This window comes from Saimiri boliviensis, chromosome 15 (genome assembly GCF_048565385.1).
Source record: "Saimiri boliviensis isolate mSaiBol1 chromosome 15, mSaiBol1.pri, whole genome shotgun sequence".
In the NCBI taxonomy this organism is placed as follows: Eukaryota; Metazoa; Chordata; class Mammalia; order Primates; family Cebidae; genus Saimiri; species Saimiri boliviensis.
The window spans coordinates 14,626,186-14,646,584 of record NC_133463.1 but is presented as its reverse complement, the minus strand read 5'-3'; the positions used below and the strand labels follow the sequence as shown (position 1 = coordinate 14,646,584).

Genomic DNA, 20,399 nt, shown 5'->3' with positions numbered 1-20,399 from the left:
AATAATCTCTGCCTCGATTATGCATTGGAATTAAACTCACGCCTTTTTTCTCTTTGTCACCCAAGACTGGACTCCTTCAACCATCTTCCAGTCTTCAATCCCTGTTAGCTCTTCGCCGACCCTTTTATTTTTTCTCTTCTCACCTTTCTCCTTGTATTGTGCCTTTTAGAACTCACCATCCATTATCTGCAAAATCTCTATATTCTTTTTTTTTTTTAATTTCAACTTCTATGTTAGATGCAGGTTTGTTATATGAGTATATTGCACTCAGGTAGTGAGCATGGTACCGGATAGGTAGTTTCAACCCACGCCTCTCTCCTCTCCTACCCCCGTAGGTAGTATCTATTCTTCCCATATTAACGTCCATGTCTGCTCAATGCATAAGCTCCCACTTCTGAGTGAGAACATGCAGGACTTAGTTTTCTGTTCCTGTGTTAATTCACTTGAATCCCCCATATTTTTAACCTCATCTCTAAATATTCATTTCACCTTTAGAATAAAAACCTGGCTTTCCCTGAAAATATTACTTCTCCTGTAATCCTTCTAAGAAATGTTTTTCTTTCACCATCCTGATACAGTTTTCCCCAGAGGTGGGGAGGATATTCTTGTTCCTCCTTCTCACGTTTAAACCACCCCCCCTTCCTTTTTCTCTGAAACACTCCAGCTTTGAAAATTATATCATAAAATAACACCACTTGTAACTCCTTATTTTTCCTGTCACCTATAGACCCCCGGTCATCACTCTACATTTCCAAGTGATGGGTGCTCCTGGCCCCCCATCATTCTTCTCTAGAACTGAGACTCTCTCCTGAATTCATTCTTAGAAATTTTAATCTACAACAGAGATGATCCTTACAACAGCCTGATCCTTCAGTTTCTTGGTCTCCTCTCTACAACAGTCTTACTCACCCTCTGTATGTCATCCACCCCCTCCTGTGGTGATATCTGTCAATATCAGTAACTGACTGACAGCAGTCAGTTACTTTCAGTAAATGAGTAGATCTGTCATTATCAGTAACTGCTAAACAGAATGACAGCCTCTGCTCAGACCTCAGTCGACAGCCTGAGATACACGAGAATAGAGCTGCCCTGGTTATCAACAAGAGCCCTTACAGCAATATTTAGCAATAAACGTCCACAAACATGGAGACACTGACCAACTCTACTTCCCCCACTCAGAAAATAAAAGAGAATCTTTTTGGTTTATATATAGAAGCCCACAGGAAGATGAACATCAAGGCCTATTTTGTATTATTTACACCATTCGTCCCTTAAATAAAATACATAGTCTGTCTAGTATCCATACACATTCCCCACAAGTGCTTTTGAATCAACAAACAAATATAGATAAATAAATTACTAGAAGCCACAAGAAATTCCCCAGGGTAAAGGACAAAAAGAAGTTACAGCCAGTGCCCCCACCTTCTTTCCATAAAGTCAACTCTACTACACTGTCATGTCAACTTATTTTTGATTTTATTTTTTTTAAATTTTGGGACAGGGTCTCACTCTGTCATGTAGGCTGGAGCGCAGTGACACAGTCCTGCTCTCCTCTCAAATGACCTTCCCATTTCAGCCTCCGGAGTAGCAGGAACTACAGGTGCACACCACCATGCCTGGCTAATATGTGTGTGTGTGTGTGTGTGTGTGTGTGTGTGTATTTTGGTAGAGACAGGGATCTTGCTATGTTGCCCAGTCTGGTCTTGAAATCCTGAGCTCAAACAATCCTTTTGTCTCAGTCTTTTTTTTTTTAATTGCGTTTTAGGTTTTGGGGTACATGTGAAAAACATGCAAAATTGTTGCATAGGTACATACATGGCAATGTGGTTTGCTGCCTTCCTCCCCATCACCTATATGTGACATTTCTCCCCATGTTATCCCTCCCCAACTCCCCACCCCCTGCTATCCCTCCCTTAGTTCCCCCCCACCCCCGCGCAGACCCTAGTGTGTGGTGCTTCCCTCCCTGTGTCCATGTGTTCTCATTGTTCAACACTGGCTTATGAGTGAGACCATGCAGTGTTTGATTTTCTGTTCTTGTGTCAGTTTGCTGTTGTCTTAGTCTCTTAAAGCACCAGGATTACAGGTGTGAGCCACCATGTCCAACCCTCAACTTACTTTTTATAAACACTCTGTGTGAGAATGACTTAGTTGCTACCCTGGAGTTATGATTTTCTAGCTTGGTTTAATTTTAATTATGAATATGTTGTTATCAAAATGCAAGGGGTTTTGTTTACATAAGCAAAAGAGTACTGTTTACTAATTATAGGCTTAATGTTAAATTGGGCCCTGTTTCTCTGCAGCAGCAAAGCAATCAAACAAGAATGCCATGCCTCTATTAAGCATTTGCATTAGGACTGCCTCATTACACCAGGATTTGTTTGGGTAGCACTGGCAGATGTTCTGAAAGACTGTAGGACAGGCACCCATGGTTTCACAGAAAGCGAATGCCCACCTGGGACCATTCTAACATCAGTGCAGGGTACCTGAGTGCTTGTATAGAAAGAGACATGTGTTAAGTTCTTCTCAGTATAATTCCCTATAGTAGATTGTCTGAGCACCTGTAATAGACGTATTTCTTTTCCATCTATCTCAGGAAAATATTAAAAGAATTCACAAAAAAAGCCAGGCATGGTGGCTTACGCCTGTAATCCCAGAACTTTGGGAGGCCAAGATGGGTGAACCACCTGAGGTCAGGAGTTCGAGACCAGCCTGGCCAATGCGGTGAAACCCTGTCTCTACTAAAAATATAAAAATTAGTCGGGTGTGGTGGCACGCACCTGTAATCCCAGCCTCTCGGCAGGCTGAGGCAGGAGAACCACTTGAAGTTGGCAGGCAGAGGTTGCAGTGAGCCAAGATCATGCCATTACACTAACCTGGATGACAAAAGTGAAATTTCATCTCAAAAAAAAAAAAAAAAAAAAAAAAAAAAAGAAAGAAAGAAAGAAAGAAAAAGAATTTATAAAGAAAGTCCAGAAAACATTGGGTTTCTGCAATTAAGTGTTATGAAAACAGATTATTTAAATTATCATAATCAGAGTTTTAATCTTATTTACCAAGTAATAAATCCGCATAGATTTTCATTGTGCCAGGTGACAGTGTATTTTCTGACTTTTTTACAAAACATAAAGGTATAAGATTGAGAAACTATGAGATTCTGCTTGTTTCAAGCCCTGGTGGCCCATAGTTGAGTAGGAGGCACCCTGGCAGCCATTTCTGCTTAGCAAGGGACTTAACAGACCCGGGCTCTGTTTTCTGTGCTTCGCCCCACACTGGCATACTTGAAGGGGTAGTTGCAGGCCAGACAAATGACAGATGGCACATTTGCACCAATCAGATTTGCCAGTGCAGGAGGTTCTCCTCTCACTGCTGTACCCAGGAAATATGCCATGGCTCCTATCCATATGGGATTGCTCCAGGAGTGAAGGCTTCAGGTACAGTTATTTGAATGAACACATTTGGCCTTAACTCTGAGTGTGGGAAATGTCGTGGATAACCCACATTTGGCTTACTGTAGTTCTAAGTCATCATTGGATATTTCTTTTCTCTAGGAGATGGCCCAGAGCATTAAAACTACTTTCTACCATCAGCAGATCCTGAAATAGCCCTGAGAATCTGCTTTAGTTCCTCTCAGCTACAGTCTGAAAGCAGCCTGCCTTTCCAGGACCCCAGAGAGAGACACACCATTTGTGTTCCCAAATCATTTATGCCCTGCAGATCTCAGTCTTATCTGTGGACCCTGTATCAGCCCTGTGACTCAGGTCCAGCCCCTCTCAGCCATGTCTGAAGGCCATCACTGCCTGCCTAGGGACCCACCCAGTGACCCAGAGTAAACCAATCCAGAAACCTGGAGGAAGCCACACCTATCCATACACCATGCACAGACCTGCCATCTGCAGATTCTGAAGTAGACCCTTATTCAGCACCAGCCCTACCAGCCATGCTTCTGGGGATAGTCCAGTCCACCCAGAACCCAGACAGGATCCATGTTTGCTTGAGCCCCTGGTAACAACCTCACCTACTGTATACCTCACTATGCACTCAGTAGAAGCTACATGACCTACCTCTAACCCTGCTCAACCGTAATCCCAGAGGAAATCTCAGAGTCAGCGTGGGGACCCAACAGAAGAAGCCCTTTATCTAGAGAAACCAGCTACACAAACTGAAAGACGTGTTTGGTACTTGAAATGCACAGACAACAACACAAGGCTGCACAGATCATATGATCCAGCAATCCCACCACTTCCGGGTATGTATCCAGACAAAATAAAATAAGCATGTTGAATTAATATCTGGTTTGAGTCCATACCTTGGCTATTGCAAATAATGCTGCACCATTTACAGTAGCCAAGATATGGAATCAAACTAAATGTTCATGAATTTATGAATGGATGAAGAAAATGTAGAATATTACTTGACCATAAAAGGAAGAAAATCCTGTCATTTGCAACAGCATGGATGAAACTTAGGTTATGGTAAACAGAATTTAAAAAGTCACAGGAACAAATGCTATATGGTCTCATTTGTATGTGGAAATACTGTATGATATCACTTACATGTGGAATCTAAAAAAGTTGAACTCAAAAACGTAGACAGTAGAAAGGTGGTTGTCAGGGGCTCAGGCACAGGGGAAATTGAAAGATGTTGGTCAAGGGTACAAACGTTTTGTTTTAAGATGGATAAGTTCTAAAATCTAACGTACAATATGGGACCTACAGTTAATAATACTGTATTGTTTACTTCAAATTTATAAGAGTATATTTTAAGTGTCCTCACTGCATGCACATATACACACACACATGTGCACACAAAAGGGTAACTATAGGTGGTGATGGTTACATTAATTAATTGGTTGTGACTATCACTATATATGTACATGTATATAAAATCATCACATCATGTACCTGAATATACATAACTTTTGTCAATTAAATTTTTAAAAACTACTTTTCACTAGAACCAAGAAATCCCAGCACCGATTTCTCCCTTCTTTAAAGTCAGATTATTCCTGAAAAAGAAAGAAAAAAATAACTTTATACCTGGAAGAATAAAATCATCCCTTATTGGTAGCTTTTTAGAAAATCAGAGAATATAATCCTGCTTCTTCCAATCCACTTTACCGTGTTGCTAGCTTTCTACTGCCATCCTTCTATCCTGATATATCCTGTTGTATTTCTCCCCCTTCTCACTCCATGCATAAACTCACCATTCCCCTGATTTTATGGAAAAGAAAAAGAAAATTCCTTTAAGATTATGTCTAATCTTGGTCACCATAATGTTCCCAAAACCTAGCACACTGCCAAGAAAACAATAGGTGTCTAAAAGATACTTACTGAATAAATTTTGAAAGGCCTACGTGAAATCAAAAATAAGCATAAAGAACGAGGGTATCTATGTAACGTAATGCATACCCCAAAAGAGTGAAGCCATGTTAAGAAAAATACTCTATGTGTTAAGAGTGTTACAATGAGGATCCTTAATGAGCCAGACCTCCCCATGTCCACACTGTTTTGCAATGTGTGGCTGCTGTTCTTCCCATCAAAAGATAGTCGATTGCTTTACTCCCTTGAATCTGCGCTGACTCAAAATTTCTTTGGCCAACAGAATGTGAAATAAGGCATCCTACAAATCACAAAGCCTAGTCCCTCAAAGATTTTGCAGATTCTGTTCTTGCTCTTCCGGAAGCCTATTGAAGCTGAGTCTAGCCTATTGGAGGATGAGAGGCCACACTGGGGAGAACAAAGCTGCCATAGTCACCAGCCAGTACCAACTGTCAGCCATGTGAGAGAGGCCAGTCTGGCCACCAGCTCCAGTCAAGCCGTTTGTGATATGCAGAAGAACCACATAGACATAAACCCATGGTATTGTGAGAATGAGTAAACCACTGTTGTCTTGTTGGAAGGCAGTCACCTGGCAATGGAGCACTGAAATACTCCATCATGTCCAAGTTACCAGTACCTCTCCTCCCACCACCAATGCCTGAAGCCCAGTGTCCCTGTGACTAGGTTGCAGCTACTTTGCTGGGTTCAGAACACTCATCAGGCTCCCCTAACCAGCCACTGTTCACAGTCCACTTGCTGTCATCCCTTTCCCTAAAATTCTGTACCTTTTCCTTGAACCTGGATCCTCCCACTCTGTCTAGTTTCCTTGATTAAGCAAACTGTTCCGTGATCTACCCAACCCAAATGCCCATCAGTGATGGACTGGATAAAGAAAATGCAGCACATATACACCATGGAATACTAGGCAGCCATAAAAAAGGATGAGTTCATGTCCTTTGCAGGGACATGTATGAAGATGGAAACCATCATTCTCAGCAAACAGAGACAGAACAGAAAACCAAACACAGCATGTTCTCATTCATAAATGGGTGTTGAGCAATGAGAATGCATGGACACAGGGAGGGGAACATCACACACCTGTGCCTGTTTGGGAGACGGAGAGCTAAGAGAAAGACAGTAGAGGGTGGAGGGCTAGGGAAGGGATATCGTTAGGAGAAACACCTAATGTAGATGACAGGGTGATGGATGTAGCAATCCACCATGGCATGTGTATACCTAGGTAACAAACCTGCATGTTCTGCACATGTACCCCAGAACTTAAAGTATAATAAGAAAAATAAAAAGAAATTTTCCCTCATGAACCAGCCACATAGGTCACTCTCCCAGGTTCTACAAAGTGCAGCCCATGGAGGACTGGCCCTCTTCATACACACCTGTTGAACCTTTGAACTGTCCCATTGAACCTGACCAGATTCCTGGGATACACAATGCTCAGGCCCCTGCTTCTTCAAGAAGCAGCTTCTTATGAGTATATTAACTTGGCATATTCTGAAGGAAGAAAAGAAAAACGAGCTGTGGATAATGATAATTCACCTAGTGGAAAAGTAATTGTGAAACATTGTCTTGTGAAACATTGTCTTGAACACAAAGCTATCCCCTCTTTCTATGTTCCCTTAAGGATTTTACTATTATTTGTACTAAATTCTTTTTTTTTTTTTTTTTTTTTTTTTTTTTCGGTGAAAAATGTTCAAGCTCAGTAATAAACAAAACATTATAATTAGAAATTAGAACTTTTTTGATTGATAAAATTGACAAATATAGTCAATGTTAAGAACAAATGGATGTGTGCATTATCTGTAATTTTCAGAGAATTCTTAATTATCCATTGAGGTTTTAGAGAGCTCGACTTTAGTATTTGTACTAAATTCTTAATTTTTATTTCTGAAAATGCTCAACAGTGATTTTTCAAAAAGCTCTTTACCAATTGATTATGTTGCTCTTCATTATTCCAGGGCGTTTATTATTCTTGATTGTTTACTTGGGTCTGTAGCGATAGTTACAAGCCGAATGCGTCTTGATCTGGGTCTAGAGTTTTCTATGGCAACATTCTGCAAGGCCCTGCATGGCCAGGTGCTGCGGCTGATGGAGCAGGCTGGCCGCCAGCCCGACTCCTCCACCGCCCTCTACCACTTCAACGCCTCCCTTTACCTGCTCCGGGTCTTGAAGGGCGGCAATGCCAAGGGGCGCGTGCACGAGACGCAGGAGGAGCTGGAGGCTGGCACCGACCCCAGCCCCGCGCCTGAGGGCCCGCAGGCTGCCGGCTCCCTGGACTTGAACCTCGCGATGCGCGTCTTCTCGTCAGCATTGAGCTCCTTCCTGACCAAGCGCCACAGCCCCCTCACGGTCCCAGTGTTTCTCAGCCTCTTCTCCCGGCACCCGGTGCTCTGTGAGAGCCTGCTCCCCGTCCTGATCCAGCACGTCACAGGCCCAGGGCGGCCCCGCCACCAGGCCCAGGCCTGCCTGCTGCTCCAGAAGACCCTGTCCCATGCGGGAGGTGAGGTCGTGCTTCCAGGACCCCGAGTGGAAGCAGCTCATCGGCCAGGTCCTGAGAAAGGTCACGGAGAACCTGCGCACACTGGGGGAGGCGCAGACCAAGGCGGAGCACCAGCAGGCGCCGTCCTCCCTGGAGCTGCTCAATACTGTCTTCAGGACCTGCCAACGCGAGAAGCTGACCTTGGACCTGACGGTGCTCCTGGGCGTGCTGCAGGGGCAGCAGCAGGGCCTGCGGCAGGGCGCGCACTCCACCGGCTCCAGCAGCCTGCTCGACCTCTACTGACAGGCCATGAAAACCCTGGGAGTCCCGCGCCCCAAGTTGGAGAAGAAGGATGCCAAGGAGATCCCCAGCGCCACCCAGAGCCCCATCAGCAGGAAGCGGAAGAAAAAGGAATTCTTGCCAGAGACAAAGAAGCGCAAGAAACACACGTCAGAGGACGGCACGCCTGCAGCCACCGGCGGGAGCCAGCCCCCGGCACGGGCAGGAGGAGGAACAGGACGAAGGCCGAGGTCCCGGCCCGGGCCAACGGGACACCTACCACCAAGGACCCAGCCCCTGGCACCCCCACCCTGAGCCCCAGCACCCCTGCCAAGTCCCCAAAACTGCAGAAGAACAACCAGAAGCTGTCCCAGGTGAATGGAGCTCCCGGCTCCCCGACGAAGCCTGCAGGCCAAAAGAAGCACCACGAGGCTCTTCCCAAAAAGGGGGTCTTGAACAAATCGCCACCATCCACACTGGCACGGAAAAAGACAAGGCCGCCTTTGGTCATCAGGAGCCCTACCCTGCTCCAGAGTGGGAGCAAGAAGAAGAAAGCACATCTGAGGAAGGCCGGGAAGCCCTGAGTGCAGGCCACCCTCAGCCTCCATCTGTCCAAGACTCCTGTTTTTCTACCACGATTTGAATATATAAGCCACTTCTAAGGCTCTGTCCCCAGGGAGGGTGTCACTGCCTGCCCAGGCATCCTGCTCTGGTAAGCACAGCCCAAGCCGTTCCTGCACGGGTCCCAGGATGCAGAGACCCCCCTGGTTCTAGGCTGGGACTGTGGCTTCAGGGCCCTATGGGCCAGGTTCAGGGCTCTGGGGTTCGCCTGGGTGGGTACAGGGTGACATGCTGGCTGCAGGCTGGGTACAGGTGTGACCGTTACTCAAATCACTCCCCCCCACTCCAGGGCCTTTTTGCTGAGGGAGCCACAGGGGGTGATTTAAATAGGTTTATTTCTTCATTTACAAGAGGAATATATTTGGCTTCTCTCTTAAGACTCTGAGATTCACAATCAATCAGCAGCTCTAAAAAATAAAGGAGCAGTTTGGCTTCCGGAAGGAAGAGGAGGCAAAAAAAAAAAAAATTAATTAAATATATATATATATGCTCCAGCTCCTAACTCGGCCACTCACTGTCCCTCCTGTGTGTGCCCATGGCCCTCTTCTCCTGACCCCATTTTAATTTTATTCATTTCTCCTCTGCCATTGATTTTTGGGACTCATGCATTAAATTCACTAGAAACCTGGAAAAAAAAAATATGTTGGAAAGATGATCATTTTAAGCTCATTTTAGTACCAATTGTCATTATCTTGCTAGAATTCCAGCTGAAAATAACAAGAACCTTTTCCAGAGTCATACATCTCACCTGCTCCCCGGCCACTGCTACATAGGCTTGTCCTGCTTAAATCTTTCACAGCCATAATCACCGCACCTGCAGACTCAGCAGCTGTGCCAGTGGCAGCCCAACGTGGCAGTTGGCAGAGGCAATCCCTGTTTGTCTGCTCTTCCCTGGACACTAGCTCTCTCTCCAGGCCATGGCTCTTTTCAAATGTTTACTTGCAAACCAAAGTAAGGATTTAGGCTCTGAACCAAGCACTAATCTTTCATTGAGTCTTACTCTGACTGCCACTCTAATGGAGGCTGTAAGTTCTTCTAGAAAAAAAATAAATGACCCACTCATTGGCAATGATCTTCCTACAGGTTGTCTCTGTGCCAATAACAAAGAAAAGGGTGTGGCTCGATTCACCGCAAATGTAAGTGCCCACCTCCTTTTAGTTTAAATTTTGACATTATAATATTAACTAAATGACAATTCTAATGGGGACATCTGCAGGGATAAGCCACAGGGATGATTCCAGTGTAAACATATTTCCTTGGCTCTAGAATTCTGGTGTTCTCTGTAACAGTATTTCTGATTACGCTCTAAATAAAGACTAGGTAGGGGAAGGATGGGTGAGAGAAAATGAGAGGGGCAAGTTTCTCTCTCTCTCATAGTCCCAAGACTGGTGCAGAGGAAGATTTATGATGTCTACCTCTCTGATGCCCGTATTTGATCAAATCTCCTGTGGAGAGGAGGCACTGGGGCAGGGCACCAGGGAAAGTGAAGTGTAAGTCCCATCTAAGCAGATAGACTTGGAGCATCTATCCCCAATAAGGGGCTCCTATCTTCTAGGATTTTGACATTTTCTGGGATACTATAGATACGGTAAAGCACATACTGAATGACTTTTGGAGTCAGAAAGACGGGTCCTCATCCAGCTACTGCTACTTTCCAGCTTCTGATTTTAGGGAAGTGTTTTCATATTTACAACATTGCCTTGCAATGTGTTATGGGAATGGGAATTTTAAAATGTAAGTACAGTGGTTAAATATGGTAGCTATTATTGGATCTGTAAATCATTTTATGAACTAATCAGTTTGCATTAAATATAATTTCCAAAACTAAAATGCATCCTGTAATGATTTCTCTATGGCTTTTTTAGCTCTCTTATGATCCTAAGATATTTTTCTAAAACACCTGCTCACCCAGCTTAGTTTATTAAAAAGACAAGGATCTAAAGCAAACTACACCATTATGTCACCCCAGAGCTTATTCTCAATTCCAAAAAAAAAAAAAAAAAAAGGTTCTTACCTCCCAACCTGTGCAGTTGGTTGTCCACGACTCTACTTTCTTGATAGGAGTGCTGCCACAGAGACCCCAGGCCTCTCTCTATAGGCAAAGTCTACAGCGATCCAGGGGTGCATTAAGGAGCAGACTCTGCTCTGTGCTAAAGCTGGACACAGAGATAACTATAACCTCATAATGCTGAAGACCACTCCAGACATTTTCTAAACTTCTAGATCTGATAAAATTACAACAGTCTTAACAACCACTACTGTGTTTTGAGCACTAGGTGTCAAGCATTGCAGTGAACGTTTTATGATCATCATCAACTCTTGTTCTCATAAGAACCCTGTGAGATATTGCCGTTCTTCTTTTGTAGACAGATAATTTAAAGTTTAGATGAGTTAAACATCCAAACCACAGGCTAGATAGGGTAAAGCCATGAGTAAAATCCAGGCTTTTAAGGTATTTTATTCATATTTTCCAAACTTTTTTTTTTCATCAGTTAAGCACTTTCATCTAAAGAGTACCCAGATTCATAGTAAATAGATTGATAAACCCAGCTGGTGTGGTTTAAGTAGCGTGAGGATGCTAGGAAATCCCCTACAGAACCCTAGGATCTGTAGAACAAAGTGAAAATCAGTTCCTCACTAAGCCATCTCCAATGATATACAAGGAAGTACTTGGAGGAGTATTAAATGCCACAAACTTTTTATGAAAAATTTAAAGTAGCAGTTGTGCTGCAGTGTTGAGAGGCCAGCACACTCGATGGTTTTCCCACTAGAAGGTTAATCAGAGCATGCAGCTTCCCCTGCATTGGGTCAGACTTACTGTGCCATTTCTACTGATGACAGAAGGCCCTTTCATCTAGCATGCAAAGAGACAGGAAAAATGTGGATCATCCATGGTGGTAGTTAATTTTATGTGTCCACTTGACTGGGTTAAAAGATGCTCAGATAGCTGCCAAAACATTAGTTCTTGTGTCTGTGAGGGTGTTTCTGGACAAGATTAGTATTTAGACGGGTGAACTGAATAAGACAGGTGGTCCTCCTCAATGTAGGTGGGTATCATCGAATCCACAGAAGGCCTGATGAGAACAGAAAGGTGGAAGAAAGTTGAACTCTCTCCTTACTTGACTGTTTATCTGGGATGTCAATCTTTCCTGACCTCAGTCCTCCTGGTTCCCAGGCCAAAAGACCCAGACCAGCATGGGCTGTCCACACAAACACGCACACACACACACACACATCTCTCCACAAAGCCACTCCAATAGTTTGACACAATAGGACCACCACCCAGCGAAGGAACCACACACCCAGCCCATCATCAGTATTACTGCAGGTTTCCAACGTCCCTCGTGTAGCACAGAGTGAACACTGCATTATTTAGCCCGGTCTTTTACTCAATATTGCCAACTTTTTACTTGACACTTCCATCATTTGTGGGTGTCAGTGGTCTATTTCAACTGCTGCTTCCATTTTCACTGCTTTTGTTTTTCTTTTTTTTTTTTTTGAGACAGAGTTTCGATCTTGTTACCCAGGCTGGAGTGCAATGGTGCGATCTCGGCTCACCGCAATCTCCGCCTCCTGGGTTCAGGCAATTCTCCGGCCTCAGCCTCCTAAGTAGCTGGGATTACAGGCACGCGCCACCATGCCCAGCTAGTTTTTTGTATTTTTAGTAGAGACGGGGTTTCACCATGTTGACCAGGATGGTCTCGATCTCTCAACCTTGTGATCCACACGCCTCGGCCTCCCAAAGTGCTGGGATTACAGGCTTGAGCCACCGCGCCCGGCCTGCTTTTCTTAAATGTAGCATTTCTGACATGTGATGTCAAAAATGGTCATTTTCTCAGAAGCTGGAATTTACAGATTACCTTTGAGAACTGCCAGTTTGCTGAAAAGTAGCTCTGATTCTCGGAGAGGTCCAAGAGGACTGAGCACTGTGTATTTGATGAAAATACAAAAAGGCCCTTCTCCGTGGTCTGTTAATTGGGTGTGTTTTACTGATTACTTTGTAGAGCTTTGTTGGCACTCCTGGTTGTCAGCTTAGGAAAGCTGCTGACCCTCCCTTCTGCACCCTGAATGACAGAGGGACGAATAGTGGTAAAGTGGTTCAAAGTCTAACAGTATATACTTTTTAATAGTTTTTTTTCTGTAATTCATTTGTTAAGGTGTCCCAAACAAATCAGAGGTAAAAGATATACAACTTTAAATAAAAGCACATATTTTAGAAAAGAAATTAAAAGGAGTTTACAATCATCCCCCATGTATGATATATATTACTGTGTAACCTCTTTGTCAGGTTACATAGTAATAGCCCCAAAACTGCTGAAACCAGGAACAGCCAAATGGAGCATTAGTGTTTACCACATTCAGGATGTATGACAGCTGGAAGATGTGGAGTGGAAATGTGTGCATAGGTACAAATTTTAAAAGTCTACTTTTTGATCAGCGCAGTGCTCTTCTAAAATGGTCCACGTATCTAGTCTGTTACTAGATTATTTGTCTTAACTTTTAAGCAATATCTCTTGCAAAATAGCAGGGCTTGTTTAAACATCATTTTCATGTACCTTAGCTGGGAATCATTCCAAAATGTTCCGTTCTGCTTGCCTCTAATCCACATTTGCTCTGTAAATAACCGTGACTACTTGCTTGAAAAATAAGCATGAACCTTGATTCTAAAGCAACCAAAGAAATTTTTCATATTAAAATATTAATAGAACTTTTAGGCTGGGTGCAGTGGCTTACGTCTGTAATCCCAGCACTTTTGGGGGCCAAGGCAAGCAGATAATTTGAGGTCAGGAGTTTGAGACCAGCTTGGCCAACAAAGCAAAACCCTGTCTTTACGAAAAATACAAAAGTTAGCCAGGTGTGGTGACATGCGCCTGTAGTCCCAGCTACTTGGGAGGCTGAGGCAGAAGAATCGATTAAACCTGGGAGGTAGAGGTTGCAGTGAGCTGAGATCATATCACTGTACTCCGACATGGGTGATAGGTCAAGATTCTGTCTCAAAAAAAATTTTTTTAATAGAACTTTTAAACTATTATTTTACTTGTGGAAAAGAAAAAAACAACTTAAGAGAATTATTTTAGCAAGACAAATTGAACAATTTCAAAAGTAATAATTCATAGGATTAATATTTTTAAAATTATAATACATTTCACCTAGGATTTTTGTTGTAGTTTAACGGATGGTTATCTTACCACCTTTAAAATTATTTAAGATATACAGTGAAAGGTTTAATGTGCATCTATACCCAAGGAACAAATATATAGTCCTGGCAAAAATTAGTCATTGCCTGAGAAGGGACTCAAGGAAACTTTGGAGGTGATAGGAATGTCCTGTATCTTGATTGTGGGGGTGGTTTCATAGGCACATACATTATTCAGAAGTCACTGAATTGTTTGCTTAAAAGGTGTGATTTTATTGACAGTAAATTATGCTTCCATAAAAATGGCTTTTTAAAAACCAAATGCATGCACATTTTTAAAGTGTATTGTTTAAGCTAAGGCATATCTCTAACTTGACTTTTTGAGAATCATACATAAAAACTTTAATATTAATATCTTCAAGTTTTTCATATTTGTTTCCATTTCTTTATCTTTTTCTGTCGTGTTCCATTACTGACCTCTACTGAGCAGTAAGTAGATTTTACAAGAAAATTTAAAAGTTCTTATCACAATAGGTTTCCTTCCTCCAAGTCATTGTTTCTCCACAAATATATACTTTTATTTAAAACTCCTGCATCTAAGCAATACATTTCTCTTAGAATGCCTAGTGGAGGAATCTGTAGGGTCAGGATAACGTAAACAGGACAGCCTTTGTGCAAAACAGTTTGGTAATTCCTCAGCAAGTTACATATAGAATTACTACAAGACCAGCAACATACCAAGATAATTGAAATCCTGTGTTCAGATAAAATCTTATACAGCTAAAATATAGATAAAAAGTTCAGATAAAATACTTTTACAAGAATGTTCATCACACCACTACTCACAATAGCGAAAATGTGGAAGCAATTCATGGCCCTCAGCTCCAGCAAGCCTTGTTATTTCACATGTGACTTTTGATAAAGTATTTGACCCCTTGACTTCGGTTCCTAAAGTAACTCCTAATGATAAAGGTGAATCTTCTATTATTTACAGCAAGCCCTTTCAACACATGTGAGCTTATGTTAATAAGGTGATTTATGAACAACCCCTGGAAACCACAGGATGAGGGGCTGGCTGCCAGGGAGGCCAGCTCAGTCCCCAGAGGGCTAAAATTTTAAGTACCACCTATCAATCTGCTGAGAGGGGAATGAGGCTGAAGGTAACTTGATCACCAATGGCCAATGATTTAATCAATTGTGCTTACGTAATAATGATTCATAAAAGCCTAAAAGGACAGGATTTGGAGAGCTTCCACATAGCTGAACCTATGGAGGCTTACAAGGAGGTGAACAAGAACTATCAATGTGCTGGGGAGGGTGGTACACTCCAACTCATGGTAACAGGAGTTCTGTGCTCGGGACCCTTCCAGATCTCACTCTATGATGTATCTCTTCTTCTGGCTATTTATTTGCATCCTTAAAAATATTCTTTGTAATAAACTGGTAAACGTTAAGTACAGGTTTCCCTGAGTTCTGTGAGCCTTTCTAGAAAATTAATTGAATCCAAAGAAGGAGCCATGAGACCCCAACCTGAAGCCAATCAGTCAGAAGTTTCAAAGTCCTGGACTTGCAACATGTCCTGAGGTGGGGAGGCAGGAGGATTGATGCCTCCTCAACCTGTGGGCGCTAATGGTATCTCCAGGTAGATAGTGTCAGAACTGAATTGGAGGACAGCAGACACCCTGTTGGTGTGTGCTAGAGAACTGATTGCTTGATTTGTGAGGAGAGACCCCCCAACATTTGGTCACCTAAGTCAACTGTGTTGATGATTGCTGTGGTGTGACAGCAGAGGAAAAAATCTGAGTTTTTTTCTAACACAATGGGTAAACCTTAAAAATATTATGCTAAGTGAAATAAACCAATCACAAAAGGCCACATAATGTATAATTCCATTTATGTGAAACCACCAGAACAAGAAAATCAGAAAAACAGAAGAAAGATTAATGGTTACTGAAGGCTTGAGGGAGTGGAAAATGGGGAGTCATTGCTCAATGGGTAAGAAGTTTCCATTTGTGGTCATAAATTCTGGAACTAGATAGTGGTAATGGTTGCACAACATTGTGAATGTACTTAACGCCAATAAACTGTACATTTAAAAATAGTTAAAATAATAAATTTTGTGTTCTGTATATTTTACCACAGTTTTAAAAACTAAATGGTAATGTTTCTTAATTCATGTCTTTCAGAGTTTCTTCTTGCAAATATGTATGCACTGGTATTCTGTTGTTCTTATTCACTTAAAATGTTTGAAACACTTAGTCATTCTTTTCTCCATCCCTAAGTAGTGTTTACTCAGCAACCTGTAGGTGGAACACACATTTGTAAAATGGGCTCTTTTCAGCTCCTAGATCTTTACATGAGCAGGCTTCAAAGTCAGATTTCTACAGTAACACTCTGGATATTTTCTATTGTGAGTCATTAAATGTTTAAATGACATTCTGGTGAAATATCTCAAATCAAAAGGAATGCAAATATTTGACTAATAGATAACTTTTTCAAGATTAAGACTGTATAACTGGAGATCATTTTTAAGGAGTCTTTTTCATCAGATTTAAGCAGCAGTTCTCAGCTGCCTTGGTAAGAATTGCCAATCCAGCAAGCCACACATGTAATGTTTGCCCCTGCACGTCCTTCAGGATGCAAACGAAAAGCTACTCTTTGAAAATTTGGCCTTCAATCTGCAAGCAAAGTTTACAGATTATAAAACTATAAGTATGTATTATAAAGTGGATTCTGTGTAAGATGTACAGCTCAAATATATGGTTATACCTTACACTTCCAATGCTTTTATGTGCTTATGCGAGCCCAAATTACCAACAGGCTTCCTGAGTCTTTGACAGATGGGCTGATGATCTCCGTTTCAACAATGAGAAAGAACACCAAGGAAAGTACAAACTTTTGGATCCTATCACCATAGCTCAACTTCGAAAGAACGCTACTTTATATTTTGTGAGCATTAGCCAGATTTGCTTCTGAAAGTAAAACTTTCTAAAATAAAGTTTATAAAATACTAAACACTGTGGCCCCCTTTGGAAGCTTAACCATTCATATAAGCATATTAAAGGCTCAGAGAATTCCTGCAACAGGGAAACTTGTTAAGTTTCATTTAGTCTCTCATTGCTTTGTTTCTAGAATTCATAATTACAAATAATACTGCTTGTGCATTACAGAAAGCTCATAGGAAATCTTTATCCTTATGAAATTTGTCAGAATCGAAAAGAACTCATTAATGTTAAGAAAAGTGACAAATAGAGCCAGAGAAGAGGATGAGGAGAGGATCTCACGCATATATGCTTGATAATGAGAAAGACTCTGCAACAACCACAAGTTTGCACAAATGCCATCACAACCTTATGCAAAAGATGCTTCTGCAAGGATCCCTGCCCAGCATCTGCCTGTCTAACCTCCTGCTCTTCCCTCTTGGTTTTGGTCTTTGTAGCCAAAGATAATGATTTTAAAATAGTTATCCAGTCCTCCTCATTTTTTTCCTTTAAAGACTTTTGTCGGGCCGGGCGCGGTGGCTCAAGCCTGTAATCCCAGCACTTTGGGAGGCCGAGGCGGGTGGATCACAAGATCAAGAGATCGAGACCATCCTGGTCAACATGGTGAAACCCCGTCTCTACTAAAAATACAAAAAATTAGCTGGGCATGGTGGCGCGTGCCTGTAATCCCAGCTACTCAGGAGGCTGAGGCAGGAGAATTGCCTGAACCCAGGAGGCGGAGGTTGCGGTGAGCCGAGATCGCGCCATTGCACTCCAGCCTGGGTGACGGAGCGAAACTTTGCCTCCCTGAATATGCACATAGTTTACCATGGCATGTGTGTTCCCGTTGCAGTGCTGTATTCCCAAATAAATATCTTTTCTTTTAGAGAGTCTGTTTTTAATTTCAGGTTAACATACTTATTCAAGTGTCATGTACACATCAATATTTATTTTTATCATGTAGTGTGCACTTACTTGTTAGCCCCTAGACAGCAATGTGATCTAATGTAGTTTAGAACTCTGAAGCTCATCCTCTCACAGCTCCCAAATGATGCATCATGCTGCCAATTATGATTGCAAACAGGTGAATTGCTACTGAGTATAAGAATTGTGTTACCCTCAATTATGATTGCAAACAGGTGAATTGCTACTGAGTATAAGAATTGTATTACCCTCAATTATAATTGCAAACAGGTGAATTGCATTAATACTGAGTATAAGAATTATATTACCACTACTTATGTATCTACTAGAAAGAGCAGGTGTCTAGAAATGCAAGTAAAGGAACACATGCCCATTTTCCACAGGCTCCTCATGAGTTATACAATAAAGAATGAAGAGACACAGCCGAAAAGCATGTGCTCAGAATCATGTCACAGCCCAGGGGTTCTGCCGGAGCAGGTGGCCAAGGGAGATGCCTGCTTCAGGACTGACCTACAGGAACTCCAGGAAAATAGCTGGCTTAGGGAAGCCAAGGAGAAAGGAAGGTGTCTCCTCAGTCCTCTTCTGCAGCAATCGCTCAAGTGTTTCCATCTCAGCAAGGTAGCTCCCTTACCCTGAACAGAGCAGAAGCAGCTTTCTGACAAAGGCTGGCAGCAAATGGAGAGGATTGAGAGGTGTGAGTGCATGTGCCTGTGTGCCCATGCACTCACAGGTGACAGGCATCGAACACACCTGTAACTACTCACTCCTTACTTCTCTGAACCCCATCCTCCATCATTCATCTAATTAAAATAAAAATATAATTGGTCAAAGAAAAGAGAACCTGTTAGACCATCTTTACTAGGTATAGCCAAAAATAATTATTTACTGGTTTACAATTGTCTGAATAAAATAAAATGTCCAGCTTTCTAACCTAACACCTGACAGTAGCAATTTGCTTCCCTCAAGGCTCATGCATATAGCAACTAACATTGTTATAAAAAAGGGCATGTATGATATACACAGATAGAATTGTACATTTTAACTGCATGGCAAATTGATATGAGCTGCTAAATAGCAAGAAAAACAAAAATAAAATATTTTAAAGCTTGTGAAAGCTTCATGATAATCTGATTTTCTTTAAAATAGCTACAGCTCCCAAAATGTGCTTTAGGACACCCCAGGGTGCTACAATAGAGTCACAGGGATTGTGCATGATATCTTAAAATTTCAGGAGAAACACAGGGCTACTCAACATCTGCTTGACATCCTGCAAAAGACTAACTTGAGTTAGTTCACATTTTCAATATTACATTGTGCTGCATTCCTTCAGATGTTATCACTATCTTTGCAAAGCTCTGTTTTCTGTACTCACTATTGATAAGCAGCAAATGTCTTGACAAAGATCAATGTAGAACAGAAAATGGGGGTGGCTGTGTCCAATCTGATTTCTATTTGCACGTGCTTCTGTTTCCTCCAGTCCCCATTGAAAACAGGGATCCTTTCTTATCTATCTTGGTATGACATCCAGGCAGCCAACAAGCAGTTAAGAGCAGTTATAATAGAGGAAGCTGTGGGACCCATTTTGCACCATGAGTTTCTGAAATCTGGATTAAAAAAAAATTACCTCTTCAGTGTTTCTCATGCAAAATTTTCTTCTAGCATGTGATAATAAGTAAACTAAAACTATTTTCAGCTTTTCTCAATTAACATTTTGGTAGTATACTTCAGAGTGATGTCATCTGAGTTTAAGTAGTTTAAGTATGTTAAATGTGGACCTTCTACACCACATCACTGAACACACTGGGGAGACGTGTTTTTTGGAAAACTCAAAGGTGCTAGCTCCCTGATTCAAAGAAATATTTCTCATGTTTGTTCATTCTAGTTTATATGCCTTGCATACAGCAGGTACTCCATAACTATTTGTGACACGGATTGTTGGATAATGCAACAGAAACACATCACTACAGAGCAAAGTGTTTGCATTGTATATACAACAGTGATAAACATATGTTTGAAAAGTAGTAGGGCCTATTCGAAGGAGTCATGGGGGAATCCATTTTGCACAAATAAGATGAAGAAGGAAAAATCTGCCTGGTCTTTTCTGACCGGTCTGAGATGTCATATAGGCCATGGGGTTCCCCAAACTGTTAAAATAATGTGTGCAAAGGAGTTTAGTAAGGGGATGGGTAAACATACCACCAATAAACCACTCAAAGTCAAGAACAGAACCAAGTTTCTAAATGTTCCAAATGTTCCATGTCCCAGGAAAAAGAGAGATGATATGCAGCCTTCTGGGGAAAGGCATTATAATAAGGGTCACAGAGAACCCCCTGAAGGAAAAGGAAGGGAAGACAACATTGTTATAATTTAAAAATCTGTGTATGTGTGATTTCAGCAGCATGTCAGTTAGAGGCAGGTGGAAGGAGTCGATTGCAGAGAGAGAAGCCTGAGGTGAGGCTGTCGCAGTTAATGAGGGGAAAGAAACCCGCACAGATGGCCAGAGCCACTGAGGATGCAGCCTGGTTGGGACCCCGGAGGCAGGGAGGATCTGGCCTCACTGCTGCTATGATCAGAAACGTGGTAAACAGATCACTGTGGACATTATCAGACTTAGCTAGTACTGGGAATGTCCCTTCTTTGTAATG

The 20,399-nt window shown here is 42.1% G+C and overlaps 1 long non-coding RNA gene and 1 pseudogene across 1 annotated transcript in view; one reads left to right on the top strand and one right to left on the bottom strand.

The window, feature by feature from the left end:
* LOC101030877 (myb-binding protein 1A-like) overlaps window positions 1-8,675 on the top strand; it is a 32,598-nt pseudogene extending 23,923 nt beyond the window's left edge.
* Window positions 1-10,840, bottom strand: part of LOC141581429 (uncharacterized) — a 48,458-nt gene extending 37,618 nt beyond the window's left edge. Inside the window, exon 1 of the long non-coding RNA XR_012514016.1 lies at window positions 10,727-10,840. This is a non-coding gene — a long non-coding RNA (uncharacterized LOC141581429). The remainder of the gene's footprint in view (window positions 1-10,726) is intronic.
* Between the last annotated feature and the right edge of the window lie 9,559 nt (window positions 10,841-20,399).